This window comes from Mus musculus, chromosome 18 (assembly GCF_000001635.26).
Source record: "Mus musculus strain C57BL/6J chromosome 18, GRCm38.p6 C57BL/6J".
NCBI classification, from domain to species: Eukaryota; Metazoa; Chordata; class Mammalia; order Rodentia; family Muridae; genus Mus; species Mus musculus.
In genome coordinates, this window is record NC_000084.6 from 47,694,468 (window position 1) to 47,718,881 (window position 24,414).

The following is a 24,414-nucleotide window of genomic DNA, read 5'->3' on the forward strand; positions in this document are numbered from 1 at the left end:
GCTTAATATTATTTTTATAGTCAATGTTTATAAGTAAGAGCAGAGATAAAATACTATGGGGCCATGAGAGGATGACAGCAGCATTTGGTGTGGCTCTCTTAATTGGTCCCTAAGAATTTGGTTGTCATACAATGCTAGATCCTTTGCCTTAAATCCCATGTGGATTTCCTTGCTATGCCCATCCTTTCTTCTCATATTTGTTTCTATAGTTTGTTTTTGTTTGTTTATTAGTGTCTATTTTTCCTAATTGAGGATGTAAGAATTGAATTGATTCATTAGGGAAGGTTTTTTTTTTTTTTTTTTTTTTTTTTTTACCTTATCTGTTTTGTGTTGATTCAGACACCAGTGGAATTCCTTTTCTGTTGTTCATGAAGCATAACAAATACAACTGTCAGCAATATAGTCTTATCCTAGGTGGGGATCCAGGAGTCAGATGCAATGTGTTAAACAATTTTATGGGTCAGCTTCGGGGAATAGAGATGCTTGCATGCAGGCCTGCCGATCTGGGCTTGATCTCTAGATCCCAATAGGTGTGAGGAGAGAACAAATTCCTGAGATTTGTCCTTGTGCCTTCACATGTGTGCTGCTCATTGGGTGCCTTGCATCTCACACACAATGCACACACACACACACACACACACACACACACACAATGAATAAGTAAGACAATTTTGATTAAGAGAAAGTTGGTATGTGATTTTGATTGTTGGGAAGAAATGAAATCAAGGAATCATCAAGTCAATATGACATCCGAGGAAAATGCAGATCATCTCTGAGAGTCTCCTGACAATGAGGAAATCCGTGGGCTTCATTTCCAAAAGTTTTCATTAGGGAGTTTACCTAGATCAGATTTGTTTTTTCTGCAGCAAATGAGAAGTGTCTGTCAAGTGTCTTGGAGCAGTCTCTACCTTCTCTTCTTTACAAGACATGTCAGCAATCAAGCCAAATATCATTAGCTTAGGAATGTGTTATACTCACAAACATCTATAAACAAAATCTAGCATGTTAACGATCATGACTATCAAGTTATTAATTAGATTTTTACATTTTACTGCTTTCATTTTGAAAATTAGAATTTTGGCCCACACTAGGCAAAGACATATATTATTAGTCCCCACCAGCACCTGAAGAATTAGTCTCTTGGTGAACTTCCCTAGTAGACAGTACCTGACATAGGTACTAGCAATTTGTTGCTAGGAAATTAAGAGCACCTTTTGTGACCTATTAGGAGATGACCCTTGGAAGTCTGTGCCTAGTTTCCTCTGGACTTCATCAATATGCCTTTTGTACATACTTTGCTTTATTTTATTTTATTTTATTTTATTTTATTTTATTTTATTTTTGCTAAAGTTCTCCTACTATATCACCAAACTGGACTGTGATATTGCAGACCCCTTGATTTAGGGCCATTTCCTCATTCATTTCCTGAATAAATACAGTCTGCTAGGTGTCATATGCAAGTGAGGATACAAGGTAGCAGGCAGAGAGCAAAGATATATTACACAGTCCACTTAGTGTTAAAGCAATAGATGCAATAGAATGATAGACAAGCATGGGAAGCCAAGTGGGTGAAGTGGGTGCTAAGAAGATAGAAGGAAACTTGGAATCAATATTGGAAATAGGAGGGTATAGTAGTTAGAATCAGAATGGTCCCTATAGGTGAATACTGGTGGAACTGTTTGGGAAGGATTAGGAGGTGTGGTCTTGTTGAAGGAGGTGTGTCACTGGAGATGGACTTCAAAGTTTCAAAAGCCCAAATCATTCTGTCTTAGCTCTCTCTGCCACATGATTGTTGTCTCAAGATGAGATCTCAGCTACTGCTGCAGAACCATGCCTACCTGCCTGTTCCCATGTTCTCTGCCATGATGGTTACTGGAATCCAACTCTCTGGAACCATGAGCCACAAATTAAACACTTTTATAAATTGCCTTTGTCATGGTATTTTGTCACAGCAATTGAAAAGTAACTAAGACAGAGGGTGCATGCATGCTGTTCAAGCCTATTGTAATGTGTGGTCATTCAAACACCTGACTTTTGTTTGGATTTAGAGAAAAGGCCTATGGAATATTGAAGAATAAGGACTGTCTTGAGTGGAAAAGGCTGTCCAGAGACACAGAGATGAAGCTCAAACATCTAACTTCTGAACCAAGGAAATGGGTAGTGACATTGAATGAGGGACATCTTCAAAAGAGTCATCGCTTTGAAACTGGGTCAGCAGGAATTCCAAGTCAGCTAGATCAATAGCTCTATGTCCTTGCGTAGCAACCAGCATGGTTTGATGACAAAGGGAACCGCCACTAACTACACACAGTGCTTTTGGTGCACCACGGGCTGTTCCGGTTTCTGTACATCAAATGTTTTCATCACAACAAACTCTAATGTATACTTACTCTCCCATTTTCACAGCCATAGAAATAGAGGCCCAGAAAGCTACTTTGATCTCCCAAATGACCTCAGATCCCCAGAGATATAGAAATGACAGCAATAGAAATATAGAAATAATACTTTAGTTTCTGTGTTTTATTGTTATGGAATTTAATAGGCTTATTTGTTGAAGGTGGAATTTTTTTTTTACCACCAGCACATCAGGGTGTGTGTGTGTGTGTGTGTCTGTGTGTGTGTGTGTGTGTGTGAGAGAGAGAGAGAGAGAGAGAGAGAGAGAGAGAGAGAGAGAGAGAGAGAATGTACACGTACGTGCTGGCATATGCTGAGATGAGAGGACACGCTCAGGTGTTAGTCTGAAGTTATGTGGGACTTCTCCACATAAGCCAGGCTATCTGCAGTCCACTTTCCAAGGATTCACCGTTTCTTGCCTCCCATCCTTCCCTCCTTCCTAGAATAATGCTTTCTGGCATTAGGCATGGATTCTGTGGATTTGAAATATGATCCTCAGAGTTGTGAGGCAAACACTTTAACAACTGAGCCTTCTCTTGTAACCCAATGTGAGCCCTTTCTAGAAATACCCTAGAGCCCACTGAAGAGCCATAGAGCCCTAGGGAGAAAGGAAAGCAACAGCCTCCTCACCTCTGTACCAGATCAACAGTCTGTTGTGCTCAGAGGCCTGTGGGCTTCAGTGCCTGGCTTTGGAGCCAGTTTAAACCAGTTGGACTTGCTGCACCATTTACTAGTTGACTGATTTGAGAAGGATATTGAGGTGTTTCTGTGACTCACTCTTTTTTTTTTTTTGTAAGCCAGAGAACCTAGTATCTAACTTATGTGTGTGTTTTGAAGGCCTGGTGCTGCACTGATGACTCGAGGTTCTTGGCATACTGCCTGGTATGTCGTAAGCACTCAACAAATGGTGGCTATTACTAGTCAGTAGGGGACAGATGATTTTCACACCAATTTCCATTGCATGGCCACTTTTAATTTACCACTAATTACATTTTGATGACATTTGCATACAGCATTTAATTGACTGAAAAATCCCATTAATACTTCATAATGGAGTACACAAATTATATGGGGAAAACATTCTTGGGATATTATAAAAGAAGGCTCACTTTTTCCTTCTTTCAAACCCTTAAACCTCAGGAGAGTGAGTGTATCTCACTGGGGACTCTAGGCAGTTTCATGTAGACAGCATCGCCAAGCTCCTCACGAACTAAGAATCTCGCCATTTCACAGTTTTTCAGGCACTCTGCTCTACTGTCCCATCTCCATATAGGTCACTGCCCTTCCCTCTCCTGGGATGCGTTGTGAATTCGTGTCTTTGCTCACTTGCCAGCAGAACTGGAGGACCATAGCACCCCTGTGGGTGCTTCAGTTTCTTCAGTCACATTGCTGGCTCAGTACTTGTGTCGACATGGTGGCAATTATTGGCACATCTTTTGGGGCGTTTCCCCATTGTCTCTATTCCTCTGTTTCCTCATGCTTCTCTACCAATTCTGTGAATGGTGTCCTCAACACTTTGAAGCTGTATATATATATATATATATATATATATATATATATATATATATATTGTGAGTATAATATATTATATATATAATGTGAGTATACTGTCACTCTCTTCAGACACACCAGAAGAGGGCATCAGATCCCATTACAGATGGTTGTGAGCCAACATGTGTTGCTGGGGATTGAACTCAGGACCTCTGAAAGAGCAGTCAGTGCTCTTAACCACTGAGCCATCTCTCCAGCCTTCTCCTTGATATTTTTTAAAATGGAAGAAAAAAGCACCTGGAAACGTTTATAAATCATTAGTTCTTGGGTTCTCAGTGGTCCCTGGTGACCTGCCATCCCTGGGATGAGCCTTGAATCCTTGCTTTGGGTGTCAACATTTGTGCTTACGAACCTGGAGGGCAAGTGTTCTGAAATGGGTTCTATAATTATTTGAATAGAAAATACCTTTGCCCACACATTCTGCCTCCTGCTTTCTCCCAATTGTTACTGAAGCTACCATAACTTCTTCAGGCGTTGTTTCCTGATTCTCTATTTGCACTGTAGATTGTTATTTTTGGATTCTGCTTTATGCTTATCCTTAGTGAAATTCACAGTTGTCATTGCCCTCTAAAATATTTTTCGTGTTTCCGAATTCTGACAGTGCCTGTGTTGTCTAGTTTTATGTCAACTTCACACAAGCTAGAGTCATTTGGGAAGAGGGAAACTCAATTGAGAAAATGCTCATACTAAATTGGTCTAGGAACAAGCCTGTGGTGTATTTTCTTAATTAACGATCTGGTAGGATCCAGCACACCATGAGTGGTGTCAACCCTGGGCTGGTGGTCCTGAGTGCCATTAAAAATAACAAACCAGGCTCTGCAAGCCATAGAGACTGATCCAGTAAGCAACACTCCTCCATGACCTCTGTATCAGCTCCTGCTTGAGTTCCTGCCTTGATGTCCTTTCATAATGACTGTGATGTGGGACTGTAAACTGAAATAAACCTATCTCTCCCCCAAGTTGCTTTTGGTCGTGGTATTTTATCACAGTGGCAGAAAACCGAACTAAGACAGTACCAATAAATTTAGTAGCATGTGAAATTTGATGAGAGAATTTTAAACTTTGCCCTACTCACATGTATACCACACCTTCAAAGCTTTTGCTGTTTCTTTGTACATTCGTATTACGACTGTTTATTATTTACTTAATAATATGTTTAAAGTCAAACTTCCTCCTGTGAGTAAAATTGTTGCCAGTGGGTAACCACTGATAAGGGTCATGTGTTTATAGGAGACAGTGCAGATCCTCCTGTTTGGTATTTACTGAGTACCAACCTCAGGCCAGTATTCAGTGTAAAATGTAACTGCACAGATTGTTTATGGAGGCCGTCAGGCTGTCATAGAAGGAGACTGAATAGGTTTGGTAAGATTTATGATTCTCTTTGTCATGTTTGTTGCTGTGCGTGGTCTAAATCAAATCTATGATCTTTTTCGAAAGGCTAAAAGGGAAGCTACCTTGTTGCTCACTTGCAGACTAGTCAGTGACAGAATTGGAAGGTGGATGGGGCGCAAGGGTACTACTGACTGCCTGGCAAGTGATGAAATGTGCCATCAGCTTGCAAATTAGCAGATGCCACATGGTCCTTACCTTGTCCCCTGTTTATCAGTTGTCCCTATAATAGGGTTTATGCTAGGAACATAATCTCCTTTCCCCCTTTCTGTGTCTGCTATTGCCTGTGTGTGGGTATTGCTACCATTGTAAGAGATAACATATCCACAAATACAGATTTAAAAAAAAAAAAAGCTTTGGTCAGACATAGTGGCATGTATCTCTAATCCCAGATACAGCACTGAGTCAGAAAGACTAAAATTCTGAAGACCTCTTGGGTGACATGGTATGTCATTTATCCCCTCCCCAAACATAGATGGAAAAAGACGAAAGTTTGTCAATTTCTAAGATAATGGACCATGTTCACACCTGATTGCCACACACCTGTTGAGGGACATTACTTTTTTGGGATTTGCTCATGCTTTCTGGACTATTATTTTGGGGTGCCTGCTTCCCAGACTGGATGCTATATGTGTGTTGTGCTTCCTCCCTTGTGTCTCCAAATGCATCAACTCAAAGCCCCAGCTGCTCGGAATCTGCATCGCTCAGCGACATGCCCCCTTCCAGATCTTCTATATGATAAAGTATGGCAGCTGGATGGGCTCAAACTTCCCTATAGGGAATTCAGACTGCAATCCCAGACAATACACCGTGACCTCTCAAAGTTACAGGACCAGGAATTCAATGACAAGGAATGTTGGAAATGCCTTCCCAAGGCAAACAAACTCGACGTGAAAAACAACGTATTTCAAAAAGAACACAGACTAAGAGAAATGTGAATTGTGAGTTTGTTTTAATTTTAAAAGTTATATGCCCGTTAGAGATGGAGTTAGAGAGAGAGATGGACATATGGATGGAGACTTTCTTCACTGGGAAAACCCAGGGGTAGTGCCACTAGAAAAGTGTCACCTTAATAAAGATGAGGACAATTTTCACATACTTACAGAGTCACATAGAAACACCAAATAGCCCACAGTTAACACAAAAGAATAGGTAACACAAGAAGAAGGTAAAAGTTACATTTTTTTTTATTGCCTGGGATTCATGTTCATTCCTCTGTGAAGAGGACAAAGTGATTTTTGCTGCATCATTTATGCTCAGACCTGAAAGCCATTGTTGATTGTACTTTGTATCTTGATTAGCTTTAGTAAATAAATTTGATGCTTAGAAAAATAATTGAAGAAACAAAGTATCCCCTGAGCCAGCCTGGTCCTCTGTATTTGATTTTCATACAAATATTCTCTTGATCTGTTTCGAAGGATGAGGCACGGTACATCAATCTAATGGAACTGATTCTTTTGTAGTCATGAGCTACTCACACGGGACTTAGCAAAAATGGTGGCCACACTGAAGCCTGTTTATCCCTTGCCTATCAATTTTGTTTTAATGGTATTATTATTGTTGAAATTTTTCTTCCAGTGGAACTAATCTACATTGAAATGTTAGGGGGCTGATAGACAGCTTTCCTTAGGAAACAAACCTTCCTGTCCCTTAAAATGATGCTGAGTTTGTTTGTAATGGAACTGAAACTTGGATGGCATGTGGAGGACATTTAGGCTGCAGATATTCCTCCCACAGCCAGGGAGTCCCTCCCTGTCATCTTCTTCAGAAATGGGGGTCCTTGTCATGTTTCCTTTTGTTCTCCTGTAAGGCCTAGGCAAGGTCTTCTTCTTCAAAGAAGTAGATGCATCATTCTACACTTTGGAATCTGTTCTTAAGTGGTACAGATGTCTTGGGTCATAGGATGCTGTCTTCCAAAAGATATTTCCATGTGTTGACATTTGAAGCTGGTGAATATAACCATATAAATATATGAAAAGGCTTATTTTATTACCTATTTATGTTCATGTCTGTATGGATATGTGTGTGCCTGTTTTGGTGTCTGTGGAGGCCAGAAGAATGCATCAAATCCCTTGGAGCTAAAGTCACAGCCAGTTGTGAGACACCTGATATGCATGCTGCAAACTGAATTCCAGTCCTCTGAAAGCGTAAGACGTGCTTTTAACCACAGAAAAAAACCTCTCCAGGTCTCTCTCCCCTACTCATACTCTATTTTAGAAAAGAGTCTTTGTTGCCACATAAGAAAAATAGGAATTATCAAATAGTCCATAAAATTGACAGTTAGTAACCTCGTAAGAAGCAAAACTGGCGGGCAGGCCTAAGGTTCAGTGGTATCCAGTGGCAGTAAGAGTTTGAACCTCACCACTCAAACAAGCAAGCAATAACAAAAATATGCATACAAAAGAGAAGTCTGCATGAAGATAAAGGCTGAAGCTAGAGTTACCTGAAGGAAGAGTTCTCACTTGAAGACTTCTGAAGAGGCATGGCCTTTATCTCAGTTTCAACTTTGCATGGTCTACGGACTGAGGAAGAATCCACTTCTGATGTTTTAAGTCTCAACGTGTGTGTCTGTTACTGTCTAGGGGTCTTGATGGGGTTCATTTTCATTATCTGCTCATAGAAACTAGGAAATGTACAGTAACAGCTTTCCAGTCTTAGTCTTACCTGTTGCTCTGAGACGTATACAAATTCTGGGGTATGAAATTTAGGAGTATCTGTGACGTAGTAAAGACCAGATCTCAGTGGAACTGACGACTGCTGAGTGAACTCATTATTCTCTTCTCTTTAGTTGGCTCGAGCATGTGTGTGTGTGTGTGTGTGTGTGTGTGTGTGCGCGCGCGCGCGCATGTGAGTGTGTATGCTCGTGCACGTACACATTACACATTTGGGGGGTTTTCCTTGAACTTCCCCGGAGTATGGATGAACTTTCCCAAGCCGATGTTTTAGAAAAGTTCAGGTCAGTTGCCATCAGCTGTGTTCCCCGGGATTGAGTCTAGATGAAAGTGCTGAAGTGGGCACCTGATACATCTTTACCCATTCGCTGGGCTGGTGGTATGGGAACCCAGAGCAGAGGGTTTATGGATCTCATGGAGGCATTTCCTCAACGGAAGCTCCTTTCTCTGTGATCACTCTAGATTGGGTCAAGTTTAACACACAAAACCAGCCAGCATGTCACAAGTGAAGCTGTTTGGACAAACATACTACTGGACGCATCTTGGGCTCAGCAACTTCAAAGGTGAGGTGTTTTTTCTTTCTTTCTTTCTTTCTTCCTTCCTTCCTTCCTTCCTTCCTTTCTTTCTTTCTTTCTTTCTTTCTTTCTTTCTTTCTTTCTTTCTTTCTTTCTTTCTTTCTTTCTTTCTTTCTTTCCTTCCTTCCTTCCTTCCTTCCATCTTTCTTTCTTTCTTTCTTTCTTTCTTTCTTTCTTTCTTCCTTTCTTCCTTCGTTCCTTCCTTCCTTCCTTCCTTCCTTTCTTTCTTTCTCTCTCTCTCTCTCTCTCTTATTTATTTATTTATTTATTTATTTATTTATTTATATTTTGTGTTTTTTTAAGGGGGCGGGTTGCAAAGGTCAAGGGTGAATATGGAATGACGAGGAGATGAGTAGGATTAGGGTGCATGATGTGAAATTCACAAAGAATTAATGAAAATTAAAATAAAAAATAGAAGAGTCCTAGGTGATAGAGAAAGGCTACCCCCTCAGGCCCAGAAGCCCAGAGACTCTCACCTGGTCCCCACTGTCCAGTTTTTCCTAGCATGTAAACCGATTTCTCCTGCTTCCCTCTCTCCCCAGCCTTGTGTGAGGGAGTGACCTTGGGATGTTTAGCGCAGGAGCCTTGGCCCAGGTTTGACCTATGGAATGATTGGCACCGGCTCCCTCTTTATTCCTATCAATTCTATTCTGTTGTTCAAAACAAATAAACACTCAAAGCAAAGCTAACCAACCCCAGCAGGGGCTGAATACAAACCTTTCTGCAGCATGCAAGGTTCCGAGCAGAAAGAATAGTGTTGACAAGTGTGTTTTATGACTAAATTCAGGAATGACTGTGGGAAAGAGGGATGGGAGGAAGCCGGAGAATGGGCGGGTCAGAGCGATTAGTCCGGTCAGAGCGATTAACAGCCCTCTGTCCTAGCAAGGATGACAGGAATCCCTGAAGAGGTAATTGGGCCCCTGATGTGAAGAACAGTCACAAATAAGCCGACAAAAGCCATGCATAAGCCCGAGGCATCCTGCAAGGATTAAGCACCATTAGCTAGCCTGCTAGCATCCAAGTATTTGGCTGTTAGAAGACCGCATCGCGTTAACCCACGCGCTGACCTGCCCCAGTTAAATGTACCTTTGAAGCAGGATTTTGTGGTTGAATATTTTAAGTTTCAACGTTTAAAAAGAAAAAAAGAAAAGAAAAAGAAAGAAAGAGTTAGGGTGGGGGAGACAAATACTAATGTCAGAGTGGGTCCTGGAAATTCATTTTCTCATTCATTTCCAAATCTAGAGCAAATTTTTGAGAGGTGGGGCACTGCAAGATCATCACAAGTCATGGCTCTTTGCTGGAGCTTTCTTGCTCTCTCTCAGCTTTTGACTTACAGCTGCCCATCCCAGCAAGAGTAGGCCTGAGTGTGAAAGGCAGAGCGCTGTTGATAATCCTGCCGGTGACTCCCAGTGGCGTGCCACCTATGGTTTGAAGGTCTGGACCTTTCGGTGATCACATTCTACCTCTTTGGGAGTGAACATTATAAAGTGTGTCAGAAGCAGCAGACGCTTTAGGAGAAAATAGAGCTGGAGGAGCGCTGGGAAGCAAGGGCCCTGGTTCTCAGTAGATGGGTGGTTCCTGCTAATTTTTAGCTCATTCTCTCTGGCTGAGTTTTTCCGTTTGACCAGCTCATTCTCAATCCTATATGTTTTAGGAATGGCATTCTCACTTGTTTGGGATTATATTTTGTTTCACTGTATTTTAAGCCACCTGCCCCCCACCCCCAAGTTTGATGAGGCTTGTGGTTATCCATACAAAGGGACCAGTTTTGGCAATGCAGCCCATTCAACACTTCCCAGCTCTGAGGATGAAGAGTATCAAATCCATACCCCCAAATCTTTATACTTTAGAGCCTTGCCGTGTTTAAGGGCAGCTTTCCACCAGTCGTGTGGCCCCTGGGCTCCATTCTCCTTATTCGCTTTATCATTTAGAGCAGTAGGGGGTGTAACTCTTCATAATCAAGATGATTATTGCTGACATTTAAGGAGAAAGAAAGTCATGACTGTTATGATGATATATTTTTTGAAAAGTAAAATAAGAAGTTTCTATGTGTGCCCTTTGGTGGGTGGCTTCCTTCATTCCTCTGCCTTTGGAAGGGGTGATGCTATAAGATACCTATTTCGAAGCCTAAAAAATTAGTACTTTTCAGGTGGTAGGATCTGAGCTCAATTAAACACTTTACTGGGGGGGGGGGTGTCTTTCTGCCTTAGTGCAATTCTCATCTTGGCATCCAGGACCAGCTATATAACTTGGGAACTGTGTGTAAAAACAAACTATCAATAATTTCAGCAGAACTGTGAGCAGGAATGGGGTCCTATTGATCAGACTTGAAGCTAGCCTGGTCACTACCTACTCTTTGTTGGAACCAAGTGCCTGCTTACTACCAACATTGCAAACAAATTCTTTTCGTATGATATACTTATGTAATCAAAGGGAAAACTTATTTAAAAATAATGTATATCAGAAACAATTTTCAGAATGCTGAACATTTTAATAACACAGAGCTAAGTAATAGTCTGCCTTCCTATGCTCCCTTGGTCTACAATTAATGTTGTTTAATTCTTGGGAAGAGTATAAGCTAATAAAACAGACTGTTACAGACCAGATTTTGGGACTAAATTCTTGATTAAGAGGGAAACGAGGAAATGAATTCAAGCTTTGAAGACTGAGGAATTGTCTAGTTAAGGCTGGTCCTTTTTCATGATTTATTTGCTGTGTTTATGTGTCTGTGTGCAGCTGTGAGAGTGAATGGCATGCTTGCGTGGGAGCCTGAGGGTGCCAGAAGTATCATCGGATCCCTTGGAACTGGAGTTAAAGGCGTTTGCGAGCTGCTTTTTCTGGGTTCTAGGAGCCTAATTTGGAGCCTCTGGAAAAGCAGAAGAACTCTCTTATCCACTGAACTATTTCCCAGCCCCTTCAAGGTCTTTTCTCATTCATAGTTTTAGCCACTGATGAGCTAGGGTAGTTTATCAGCATCCACCATATTTATGGGTAGTCACTACTATAAGACAGGTGCTACGTCCATCAAAGCAAATTCATTTAACACTGTTTGAGCAGAACTCTCAGAGGAAACTGAACTTGCTTCGAGCAGTTCAGTTCTGGGGAATTCTACAGGGATAAGACCTCTGCATGTGCACATGTGCCCCTTTGTGTGTGTGTGAACACACACTCCATAGTCAGAACAAGGGTTGGAAAGGCTATTTGGTCCAGTCAGGCCTGTCGACTGCTCTTGTTTATAAAGCTTTATTGGAACAAAACTACAGTCGTTGCTTTGCTTGTGTCTGTGGGGACTTGGCACCCCAGAGGCAGAGCTGCGGAGTTGCTACAGATTTCATGTGACCATGGAGTCTACAGGATTGACTCTGAGGCTCTGTATTTGCTTCTTTCTAGGTTAGGGTCATCTAACTGATGAAACATTCTGTGTCTAGCAGTGAAGAAGCCTACAAAATACATAATAAAAAATAACTTTTTTTTATATTCATACACTAGTTTTCATCTATAACTGTGTAAACAAGGTGATTTCAAACACAATTTGGTATAAAACATTGAAATAAGTTATTTTCTTCTAATTATAACAAACAGGGCAGCAGTAGTTTATATTCCTAACACGATTGATCTTACTCCTGGTTTGTTGTCTTTAATATGCAGGGTTGCCAAGCGGTTAAATGGTTGTATATTTCCCATTTAATTTCTGTAACCATGTTTTCAGTGTGAAAACCTAAAATAATGGTAACCTGTCTGGAGACCCTAGGAGAGTCATTTTGCTTCACAACTTTTAAGCAGTCAGTCATGAGAACTAGACTCTAGACGATCTTTCATATTTTAAAGTTATATGACAGATGGCTCAGTGGTTAAGAACATTAGTTGTTCTCACACAGGATCCAGGTTCTCTTTCTGCCACCCACATGGTGATACACAAACCTTTGTAACTCCAGTTCCAGGAGATTTGGCCCCCTCTTCTGGCTTCTGTAAGCACCAGGCATGCACAGGGTATACACACACATGTAAGCAAAACACCCATACACATAAAATTAAAAATTACAAAAAGTAATGCGATGCGCTTAGAATTAACAGGGAATATAGTCAAAAATCTAGTTTAAAAATGGTCAAAAAATGCCACATAGCAACAGAATTTAAATCCTCAACAGATGTTATTTACTTCCCAAGATAAATCAAGCAATTTACTCTACAAATAAAATATCTTGCACATACACAGCAAAGAAGGAAGCATATTTTCTCAGCCTAAAAATAACCAAAAAAAGGAGCATATTCATAAAGTCTCTAGGAGAAAGCATTTGAATTCGGGACTTTTGACAAACCTTGGCTAGGGGATCTTCACTTAGTATGTCTCCAGGTAAATTGATAGAACGTTGCCTTGACTTTTAGAAACCTTATTTGGTTAAGTGGTAAATAGTTATCGAAGCATGTGGTGTGCTTACATTATGGGGAATAATGTCTACTTTTTAATTTATGGGACACGCATCAGGATTATTTTTGGTGTTTTGTGTGTTCTTCCCAACAACAACCTGCTCTGCTCTTATACCAGGGTGCTGGCTTAGCAATGCCAATCCTCAGACTTAGTTCTCATCCCCTATGATTTATTGTTCTTTGATTTTAGTTTTTAATGTTACCACCTGGGTAGATTAATTTGGTCATCACCATAGCCAGGATAAATCTTTTTTTTTTTTTTTTTTTTTTTTTTTTTTATAATGCAGATAAATTCCCTCATGGTTCTTCAGCAATGGCTGCATTCTTCCCCCAGTCCTAACCCTCCCCAACCACCATTTTCTTGTTCTATCTATATATCTGTATCTACCTGTATGTCTGTATCTATCTATCTATCTATCTATCTATCTATCTATCTATCTATCTATCTTGGTTTGGTTTTTTTGAGATAGGGTTTTTCTGTGTAGCCCTGGCTGTCCTGGAACTCACTCTGTAGACCAGGCTGGCCTCGAACTCAGAAATCTGCCTGCCTCTGCCTCCCAAGTGCTGGGATTAAAGGCGTGTGCTACCACCACCTGGCAACAACCACCATTTTCTTATCCATGACTATTTTTATTTTATTTTGAAAATGATGTAAATAAATCAGTACACACAAATATAGGTCTTGGATTAACATATTGGCATCTTTCACCCAGTGTGACTTTGGGGTTCATGGAAAGATTTAAATTGTGAGTTTTTTCTTTTATAGTGCTGTATCTTATTCCATTGTACAGACATATTATAGTTTGCTGATTCTCTTTGATGTGTCTATTCAAAGCATCACATGCTTTCTGATATATTTCTTCCTCTGTGTTGAATTTAGATCTGTAAGCATTCTTGACACACTGTTATATCAGATATCAGACTATGTTAATATTTTCTCCCAGCATATGGACACTTTCATAGTTCAAAACATTATTTTGTTCTTTTTTTCCCCTCAGTCTATGGCTTACACTGTCAGAGTTTAAAACATTATTTTGTTCTTTTTCACATTTTAAAATATTTACTTATTTATTACTTCTTTATTTATTCATGTACATGATGGGCAATGGCATGTGTGTGCCACAGCACACACATAAAAGTCAGAGGACAACTTGTGCAAGCCCATTCTTCTTTTCCACTCTGCGGGACCTGGAGAGCAAGCTGAGGTTGGCACTAAGTGCTTTCACTCACTGAGCAATCTCACTGGCTGTGCTTCATCTTATATTGTTGTTGTTGCTATTATTATTATTATTATTTGGTTAATCAAGATAGGGCTTCTGTATTTATTCCTGGCTGTCCTGGAACTTGCTCTGTAGAGCAGGCTGCCTTGAACTCAGGGATCCCCTTGTCTCTGCCTCTCACATTCTGGCGTTAAAGGGGTGCTTCACCACATCTGCTGCTCATGTTATTTTTAAATAGTCCCTCGCAGAGCAAGTTTTGTTCTTTTTCTCGTTTTTAAAAATATAACTTATTTATTTTTATTTACAAGCATTGGTGTTTTGCCTGCATATTTGTGTGTGTGTGTGTGTGTGTGTGTGTGTGTGTGTGTCAGATCTCGAGAATTAGAGGCAATTGTGAGCTGCCATGTGAGCGCTGGGAAGTGAACCTGAATCCTCTTGGAAGAAACAGTCAGCGCTCTTAAATGCTGACCCAGCTCCCCAGCTCCCACAAGTTTTGTTCTTCAAAATATTATGTTGTATACATATTTCCTATGTGTGTGTATGTGCCCATGGAATCTAGAGGAAGGGCATTGGGTTCCCTGGAACTGGGGTTATAAACAGCTATGGTCCAGATACATGATGTTATTTAAGTTTTCTAATACTTTTTGAGAGTTCCAGAGTTTGGTGAAAAACACGGTCAGTTTTGGTGAAAATTCCATGGGCTACTGAAAAGAAGGTGTCTACTTTATGTTAGAGTGAAGTGGTCTGTGGGTGTCTGTTAGGTCCACTTGATGTGTGTCATTTAACTGCAATATTTCTTTGCTTAACTGTTGTCTGGATGGCCTGTCTTGGTGAGAGTGGGGTCTTAAAAGTCGCAACTATTGTGTTGGATTAACTCTGGGGTTTTACATCTAGGGTTTGTTCTGTGAAATTCCGTACCCTAGTGTTTGCTGTGTACATATTTAGAACTGTAATATCTTCTTGGTGTATTGTTCTTCTAATGACTCTGACGTGGCCTTCTTATCTCTTCTGAGAAGTTTTGTCAGGTACTAGAATGGCCCTATCTGCTTACACCCTAGTTTTATTTGCTTGGAACCTCTTTTCCCCACCTGTGGCTCTAAAGTGTTGTCTCTCACTGATGGGGAGATTGGAGGCAACAAAATCTGGATCCTGTCTTCTCATTTAACCTGCTAGGCTGCATCTTTTCATTGGGAAAATTGAGACCATCGATAGGATAGTCAGGGTTGTTGAACATTGAGTTTTGCTCTTGCCATTTTGTTACTCTTATAGAGTTTATTTGTGATAGTACTACCATAAATATTATTCTGATATAGTATTAAGAGGTATCATTATTTCCTGTGACTTCTTGATGGTGTTTTTCATTCTCTTCAGCCTGAGGCATCCCTATCACTCTTCTTTATAGAGCTTTTTAGTGCTCATAATTTCTTTAATCAGCTCTTATCACAAAAAGACTTTATTTCTCTTTCAATTTTAATCAATCAATCAATTAGTTAGTTGGTTGGTTAGTTTGCTTTGTTGTGTTTTAGGCAGAGTCTCACTATATAGCTATGGCTGTTCTGGAACTCACTATGTACACCAGGCTGGCCTTGAACTCACCAAGATCTTCCTGCCTCTGCCTCCAAAGTGCTGGGTTTAAAGGCGTGCGCCACCACACTCAGCTGAATTTTGACAGATAATTTTCCTGGAGATGTAGTTTGGGTTGTCAGTTATGGTCATGGAGAACTTGGGGAATGTATCTGTCTGGGTACCTTTGACCTTGGAAGTGTCTCTCTAAGGGCTGCAGACATGGATGAGTGGTTACGAATGCTTGCTGCTCCTGCAGAAGATGGAAATTTAGTTCCCAACACACAACATCGTGTAGCTACAGCACCAAAGAATACAACACCTTCTGGCCTCTGTGGGCACCTGTGCCCATGTGTGTGTGTGTGTGTACCCGTGTGTGTGTATGCATGAATATATAGACACATATATGTACACGTAAATATAGTTAAGAACTAAAACAGACACATTCTTAAAGAAAAAAGCTTTTATCATAGAACCAAATATCATGTTGATTAATCTTCCTTCACGAGTGATTTGACCTTTCCCTCTTACAGAATTTTTTAAAAATTAATTTAATTTTATTTATATGAGAACACTGTAGCTGTCTTCAGACATAGAAGAGGGCATCAGATCCCATTACAGATGGTTGTGAGCCACCATGTGACTGCTAGGAATTGAACTCAGAACCTCTGGAAAAACAGTTCTGCTCTTAACCACTGAGCCATCTCTCCAGCCCCCTCTCTTACAGTTTTTAATACCCTTTCTTTTTTATGTGTTTTAAGGATCATTTATTGTGGGGGGATTCATTTCTGGTCCTATCTATTTGCTATTTTTAGGTCTCTTGTACCTAGGTGGGCATCTTTTTCTCTAAGTTTGAATTTTTTTATTCTATGATTTGATTGAAAATAACCACCATTTAATGTTTATTTAATTTAAAAAATTTAATTAAAATATAATTACACCATTTTTTCTGTTTTCTCTCTTGCCTCATCCATGCACTCTCCACTTTCCCATTCCCTCCAAATTAATGGGGATTTCTCTTTCATTGTTGTTGCACACAGGAGTATATGTGTATGTATGTATGTATGTATGTATGTATGTATGTATGTATGTGTGTATGTGTATACATGTATATATGTATACATGTAGGTTTGTAAATCTACATGTATATATGTATACAACCTACTGAGCATATCCAGTGTTACCTGGATGGATATTTTTATGGGGCTGACCACTTGTTATTGGATAACCAATCAGGACCCTCATCACTAGGAAGACTAATTCTTCCCCTCTCAGCAGTTGTTCATTGCCTTTAGCTCTTCATGTAGGGATGAGACCTGGTGAGATTTCACCATCTATGTTGATTGTCCACTGCTTTCGGAATTGCTCAGGTCTTGTTTAGGCAGCCATGTTGTTGGGCTTTCCTGGGTGCAGGTTCCCTGTCATAGACAGAAGGAACAATGCCACAGCTGAGTTCCTGGTCCTCTGGCTCTTAGAATCTTTCTGTCTGCTCTTCTGTGACATTCCCGAGGCGTAGGTGCAGGAGTTGTGTTGTAGATGTACCCAGCATTTTGACTAGCTGTGACTTTCTTTTATGGTCTTCTGCTGCAAAAGGAAGCTTCTTTGATTACTGGTGAAATTTATCCTTACTTGTGGGTGTAAAGGTAAAATGGATTAGAAAATCATCATTGTTTAAGAAGTGGTAGTAACAGGATTTCTTCATGAGACTATGTCCTCTCTAGGCATCTGTAGTTGAAGTACCAGGTATGATTTTCTTCCTGCTGCAGGAGACCCTCAGTCAAATCAGGCCACTGTTAGTTGTCTCTAAGAATACATTGTTTCACAACTGAAGAAATGTTGATAATTGTGGTTAGGGTGCTTTAAAGCTGGCCAGGACATAACGAAGGCCCCTCCTCTTGGCAGTCAGTACTAAACCTTACGATACCATGAGAGTCACTGCTCAGGGATGAGTCTTCCAGATCAGACTCAGACAGTTAATCCAAGTCTCATGTCAAAATGCAGCATATCTTCAGCAATAGGGCTTTACTTTCACATTTTGAAAGCCAACCAAGGGTAACAACAATGGTCTGTATTGTTTGAACTGCTTCTCTCGGACACCTCCTGACCAGCAACTTGAGAGGGGCTTTCTTATGCATTACACACACACACACACACACACACACACACACACACACACACACACACACACACATTTCTTTATAACTTTTGGTAAATATAAAATAATGACGACCTATGTCTTTTTCAATCATCCTAGGTGTTAGTTTTCCCTCCTTCTTCTCCTGTGGTATCTTCCCTCTCCTTCTTCATTTAGAGCCCCTCTCTCTTTTCTATTTTTCCTTTTCCATAACACTTATGTCTTATTATACCCCTCTCTACAGATCCCCTCCAACTATGGTCTCTTTTCCTTTCCTGGCTCCTGTTGTTACACCAAATTATAAAATCACATAAAGGTTTGGAACTGGCCACAAATCGGAGAGAACATCTGGCATTGTCCTTCCTGGGTTTGGGTTACCTCACTCAGTGTAATCTGTTCTAGTTTCCTCTCTTTACCTGCATACATCATGATTTCATTTTTCATTACATTTGAGTAGAATTCTTTTGTAGCACCTATACCTCATTTTCACTGTTCGTCTGTCCGTTGAGAGTTATTTAGGTTGTTTCCATTCCCTAGCTAGCGTGAGCAGAACAGCAATGAATGTGGCTAAACAAGTATCTGTGAAGGAGGATGTTGATCCTTTTGGCCACATGCCAAGGAGTGGTATAGCTAGGTCATACGGTAGATTTATTTCGGCATCTTGAGAATTCTCTATGCTGGTTTCCAGAGTGAGTGGACCAGTTTGCAGTGCCATCAACAGCAGAAATTCTCTACAGTCTAGTGATAAGAAGTAGAGAACTCATAAAAATGAATAAAAAAAAAAAGTCAAGTAGATATTTCTTAAAGGATACATGGAAGTATACTAGAATTCATTGGTTGTGAAAGAAGTCAGCTCATAAGCATGATTCACTATTATATAACAGGGAACGTTAATCTTCTCTCACATCCTCAGCAGCATTTGCGATCCATCCTCTTATTGACCTCAGCCATTCTGATGGGGGAAATGAAATCTCAAAGTTGTTTTGATTTGTATTTCCCTAACTGGAAGTTACAAAGGAATGGGGATGGGCTGAGAGGAGGGGCTGAGGTTGGTGCAGCAGTAGACTATGAAGGGACTGGGTATGAGCCACATGCGGTGTCATGGGGTCCCTGATAGAAATGGGGTCAGGGGTGAGTCTCACAGGAATGGAGATGGTCTGAGAGGAGAGCCACTTGATGTTCTTGCAGACAATCTATTCATCTTCTTTGTAACTCACTGGCATCTTTTATTATACATTCAGTTGTTTGTGTCCTTGTTATTAAGTTGTATAACCATCTTCTCAAGAATTACTATTGACCATATAAAGAGGCACGAACAGAAAGACATTATTCCAAATTAATATCTATGAAAATATTTCTTTAGGGAACACTGAAAATGTATTGCCTTAGTTAGGATTTCTATTGTTGTTATAAAACACCATGTCCAAAAGCGGTTTGGGAAGGAAAGGGTATATTTCATCTTACAGCTTATAGGCCTTCTTCCAGAAAAGCCAGTGCAGAGACTCAAGACAGGAAGTGGTGCAAAGGCTGTGGAGGAGGGCTGCCTACTCCCTGATCTCTATGGCTTGTCCAACCTGCTTTATCCTACCACCCAGGGCCATCTGTCAGGGGATGACTGGGCTTTCCCACACTAATTATTAATTAAGATAATGTCTCACCAGTCTTACAGAGGTTTTTTTTTTTTTTTTTCCTGTTGTGGTCCCCTCTTCTTAGATAACCCTAGCTTGTGTCAAGTTGACGATAAACTACCTGGGACATTCTCTTTAGTGATATGAAGTAGAGACCTCATAAAAATGAATAAAAAATTCGAGTAGATATTTCTTAAAGCGTACATGGAAGCATAACAGAAATCATTGGTTGCAAAAGAAGTCAACTTATAAACATGACTCACTATTATATATCTATTAGCAATTGAACAAACTTTTTTTTTGCAATTGAACAAACTTATTGTACAATATGGTATTAAGGATTTGGTATAGTCTTTAAAATACCAACACTAGACATATAAATGGTACAATGTCTCTGGAAGCTTGGACAATTTCTCACTCAGTTTTAACCCCAATCTAAAAAAAATTCCTAAAACATAATTCTACACATAAAATGTACTTGTTCAGATTGAATATAAACAATATAGAAGCATACTTCTATTCAATATTGCTCAAAGTAGAAAACAAACCACATGTCATTCTGCATATGAGTCATAAAACAAAGTGTCATGTTGATACAATGGACCACTCCCTCAGAATAAAGAGGGACAAACTGCAGTGTGTGCCAAACCTGGATGCATATTAGAAACAAAACTCAGACCAGGGTGTCTACCACCACATCATTTACTTGAAAGTCTAGAGGAGAAAAACTAAACTATAATGACACAAGCCAAATAAGACAAAATGGAAACAGAAAGGTGGATGGGAATTGCAAAGGAAGAAGACAACAGAGAGGGAGGCGCCATGGTCCAATGCTTGTCCAGGGTTTCAGAGGCCTTAGGTTTGATCAGTAGTGGAAAAAAGAAGGTGTGAAGCCACCGTCTATGGTTGGTGACAGTGTCCTGAATCATAACTGAGATGGTGGCGATGCAGAATATACATGAAACCACTGAACCATATACTTAAAATGGCCATATTATGTAAATATCATACCCCAATAAGAGAACTGAAAATACTTAAGATTTAAAAAAATAAATTCAGTAAGGTATTGCTTCATTCTGAGATAGTTGATCTTTCAAACAGTTGTAAATATATTTGTGATCGTTATAAATTTATTTATCTAGCTCAGCAAATGCATGCATTTTGGGTCTTTTTTGAATGATTATTGCTTATTTTATGGTACTACTTTACATACCCAAGATCTAGAAGCTGTATATTCTTCTCCCTCCATGGATTCAAAACATCCCCCTTTGTTTTGGGTCAGTTCTTTTTAACACTGCCCTTTCTCTGTCTCTAAATGTAATACTTCTTCATTTCTGTCATCCCTTTTCCCCGTTACAGGCTGGAAGTAATTTTCAGAGTGTTCCTTGTGTCAATTGGTGTTCTTTTGATACACAACAGAGAAATAGATTCGTGCTAAATTATGGAGCAGGGAATACAGTCAATGCTCTAAATTAGCAGGGCTAGAAGGAGCACGATCATGGGCTGATGTCAAGACGTGTCTGAGGGCTGAAGCGGCAGGGAGGGAATGCCCACTTATTTTGAGACGCGTTAACTGCCTCTTGCTCTGGTCCATTATAATTTCCTCCATTGTCTGAGGATATTTTTCTTTTTGTTCTGAGGTTTGTTTGCATAAGGACCTTGCCTTTTTTATTTCGCTGGAAGATTAGGATGATCTGCAGCTCTGGTATTTGGCAAAGCAGAACAGAGAAGCCTTTCTGCCTTCTGTTCTCAGACAGTCTGATCCAGCAAAGTGTACAAAAACTCACAATCTCAGAAGACGGTGACCTCAAGGCTTCAGGTAACTTTCCCCACTTAGATGCATTGCCTGACAGGAACTGAACTTACTGAGATAGAAGGGGCTACAGCTCCTTTCTGCCTATGCTGTGGAAGTTGAAACTGTAGTGATGGTTAGAGGCTACTACTACGATATATTCCTTGGGACACCTGAGGTAGCAGTGGGGCTGTCACTAATGAGTTTACCTGGCCCAGGGCTGGATTACTGAGCAGCTGGGACACAGGCAGGAGATCCAATACTGTTTCTATGTCTTCCTTTAGGTGGGGGATTTGGCTTGTGAACTTCTTGAAGGGGGATAATCAGTTGTCAGCAATGAGGCAAAATTCAAAGGTTTGTATTAGTAGATCTTCCAATTCTTTTAATACGTGTGTGTGTGTGTGTGTGTGTGAGTGTGTGTGTGTGTGTGTATACATGTAAATGTGGAATGACAAACTATTCATATTTATGTGTGGATTTCATGACCACCCCATAAACAGCATCTTTGGAATAGAAAAACAAAAACAAAAACACAAAAACACAAAAACAAAAAACAAAACAAAACAAAACAGAACAAAACAGAACACTATCAATATTTTGCTTTCCCTTACCAAGAAAGCATCAGGTTCAGTAAAGGTACATTTAATGCAATGGTTTTTGTTGTGGGTGGGCCTGGTGCTGTTCCTGTGAACCAATTTCCTAATGAATAAAGGAGCCAATGACTAGGCTAGTAGGCGGGACTTCCAGGTTAGACAGAAGAAGAGAGGAAGCAGGAGAGAGTTAGGTGCTTTTGGAACCGGGACAGCATAAGGGTAAGATGTAGCTGCTAGAGTTTCCTGCTATCATGGCAGATCTGCAAGGATTTGCCACCAGAGGAATCAGATTTTAATAAGGCTTACAAGATGAGGTTTTAGTTGTTGCACCCAGAGATTCAGTTACCATTTTTTCTGAACTAAGTTTGTGTTGCAGATTCAGTTACCATTTTTTCTGAACTAAGTTTGTGTTGCGTTTACCTTCACAAGGTGGCTTGTCTGGGTTCAAAGAGAGAAAGGTACAGCAGAAAAGCATGGGTTTACCTGAGGTGCACCCAGATCATAGGGTTTTGAAGCAGGGGGCTGGCGTGGTAGCGACCCACCATTGGGAACTTAGTGAGCTGGATGGAGACGTTTTGGGAGCTCCAGGCCAGAGAGTCTCCATGAGCTAAAACAGGTCGGCCATTGCCTGCCAGTGAATGGCCAGCCAAGCCCGCTGGGGCAGAGAGTTGCTGGCACAAGTGTGGGAACCTGCTGGTTCCATTTTTTAATATTTCCTGCAACAGGTTATAATTAAACCCACTGATTTTGTTCCCCTTCCTTACCATTTATCATTTATTAAAATCACTCAAGACAGAGTAACAATGCCAGCATTGATATTTAGCATGATGGTCAAAGTTCAGCTTATTTGCTTGACTACAGAGACTTCACTTTCTCCATTACTCAAGTATTTCTGCATGGCCTTATCATTAATTCTGAATATAAGCTAATGATAGGACTTCCAATGCTTTCCGAGGCTTCCCAAAGACTTCAGAAGCTTATTATCTCTCTCTCTCTCTCTTTCTCACACACACACACACAAACACACACACACACAAACACACACACACACAAACACACACACACACACTTTCAAGTTCATTTATTTTTATGGTTATGGGTGTTTTGCCCACATGTGTGTCCGTGCAAAATGTGCATGAATGCCTGGTGTCTGCAGAGGTCAGAAGAAGGTGTCAGATCCCCTGAGATTGTAGTTGCAGGTGGCTGTGAGTCACTGCATGGCTGCTGGGAATCAAATTTGTATCCACTGGAATTGCAGAATGCTCTTAATTGCTGAGCCACCTCTTCATCACCTCCCATTCTTTTCTTCCTAGAAGTGTTTTTAGACTTGACAATGGTCTATTATAGAATTAGAGGCAATATCAATAATTGCTAGCCATCTTGGACAGAATGGGCATTAATTTCAGATTCTATTTATTGATGTAGCATAGTCAAATATTATGTGATCAAAGAGTCCATGCTGTGCAGTCCTATTGGAGTTTGGAGAGTTTCCTTCTGTGTGGGACTTTTTGGGACTTTGCCTACTTCTGGTTTTCCACCCTGGTGACTCTCTGTGTCTCACTGAACACTTATCACCAGGCAAGCATGTGTTTACCTGCTCTGGAGATGTGAATCCCATCTATAAGAAGATTTGATGGGATGCTACCTTTCCAGAATAAGTACTTAATACAGATTCACAAGACTGCTTCAGTTGAATGGGGGTGTTTGTGCCATTATCTTCTTTTTAATGTGTTTCCCTTAGAAGGTTAAACAACCCTTTTACAGCAGTCATATATAAGATATCCTGCATATCAGATATTTACATTATGATTCATAACAGTACCAAGTTACAATTATGAAGTAGCTACAAAAATAATTTTATGGTAGGGGGATCACTACATCTTGAGGAATGATATTAAAGGGTTGTAGCATTAGGAAGGTTGAGAGCCACTACTCTACTGGCATTAAAATCTGTTCTGCTTAATAATAGAAATCTGACCATTTTTTTTAAACCTTAGAGATTTCTGTAGAGGTTTTTCATCACAGAAACTGGGGCTGCCTATGAACCTGCTGCTACAAAGGCAGAAACCAGGCCGGCGTGTCAGACCAAGATGGATGTAAGAACACAGCAAGTATGGGGTGAAAGTGTGGGTTTGTATTTCCCCTGACTATTCAAATTCATCTAATACAATTTGTTCCAGTGTAGAAGACAGTCAGATTCTGTATCTCTGAACCCTTGGACTGACAGAGCAAAGAAAAAGAAACAAGGTGCAACGCAGAGAAAAAAAATGGATCCATTCATCAAAATTAATCCACAGGAATAAGGAAAGCTGGCTGTACAGAAGAAAGGGGAAATGCAGGTTGGTTTTATCTTTCTCTCCTAGTTGAAGCCCAGTGTTTATGGGAACGCAAAGCTCAGAACACTTTAATTTTGATGTTTCTAAACTCCGTTCTTGAACTGGCAGATTAGTGCTTTGACTTTTACCATCAATCCCT

At 40.3% G+C, this 24,414-nt stretch overlaps 1 long non-coding RNA gene across 1 annotated transcript in view; it reads left to right on the plus strand.

Annotated features, from left to right (window-relative positions):
* Gm5095 (predicted gene 5095) overlaps positions 1–24,169 on the plus strand; it is a 180,902-nt gene extending 156,733 nt beyond the window's left edge. The window contains exons 2-6 of the long non-coding RNA NR_033454.1: positions 8,469–8,569; positions 21,243–21,373; positions 21,631–21,700; positions 23,937–24,035; positions 24,125–24,169. This is a non-coding gene — a long non-coding RNA (predicted gene 5095). The remainder of the gene's footprint in view (positions 1–8,468; positions 8,570–21,242; positions 21,374–21,630; positions 21,701–23,936; positions 24,036–24,124) is intronic.
* The last annotated feature ends 245 nt before the right edge of the window (positions 24,170–24,414 follow it).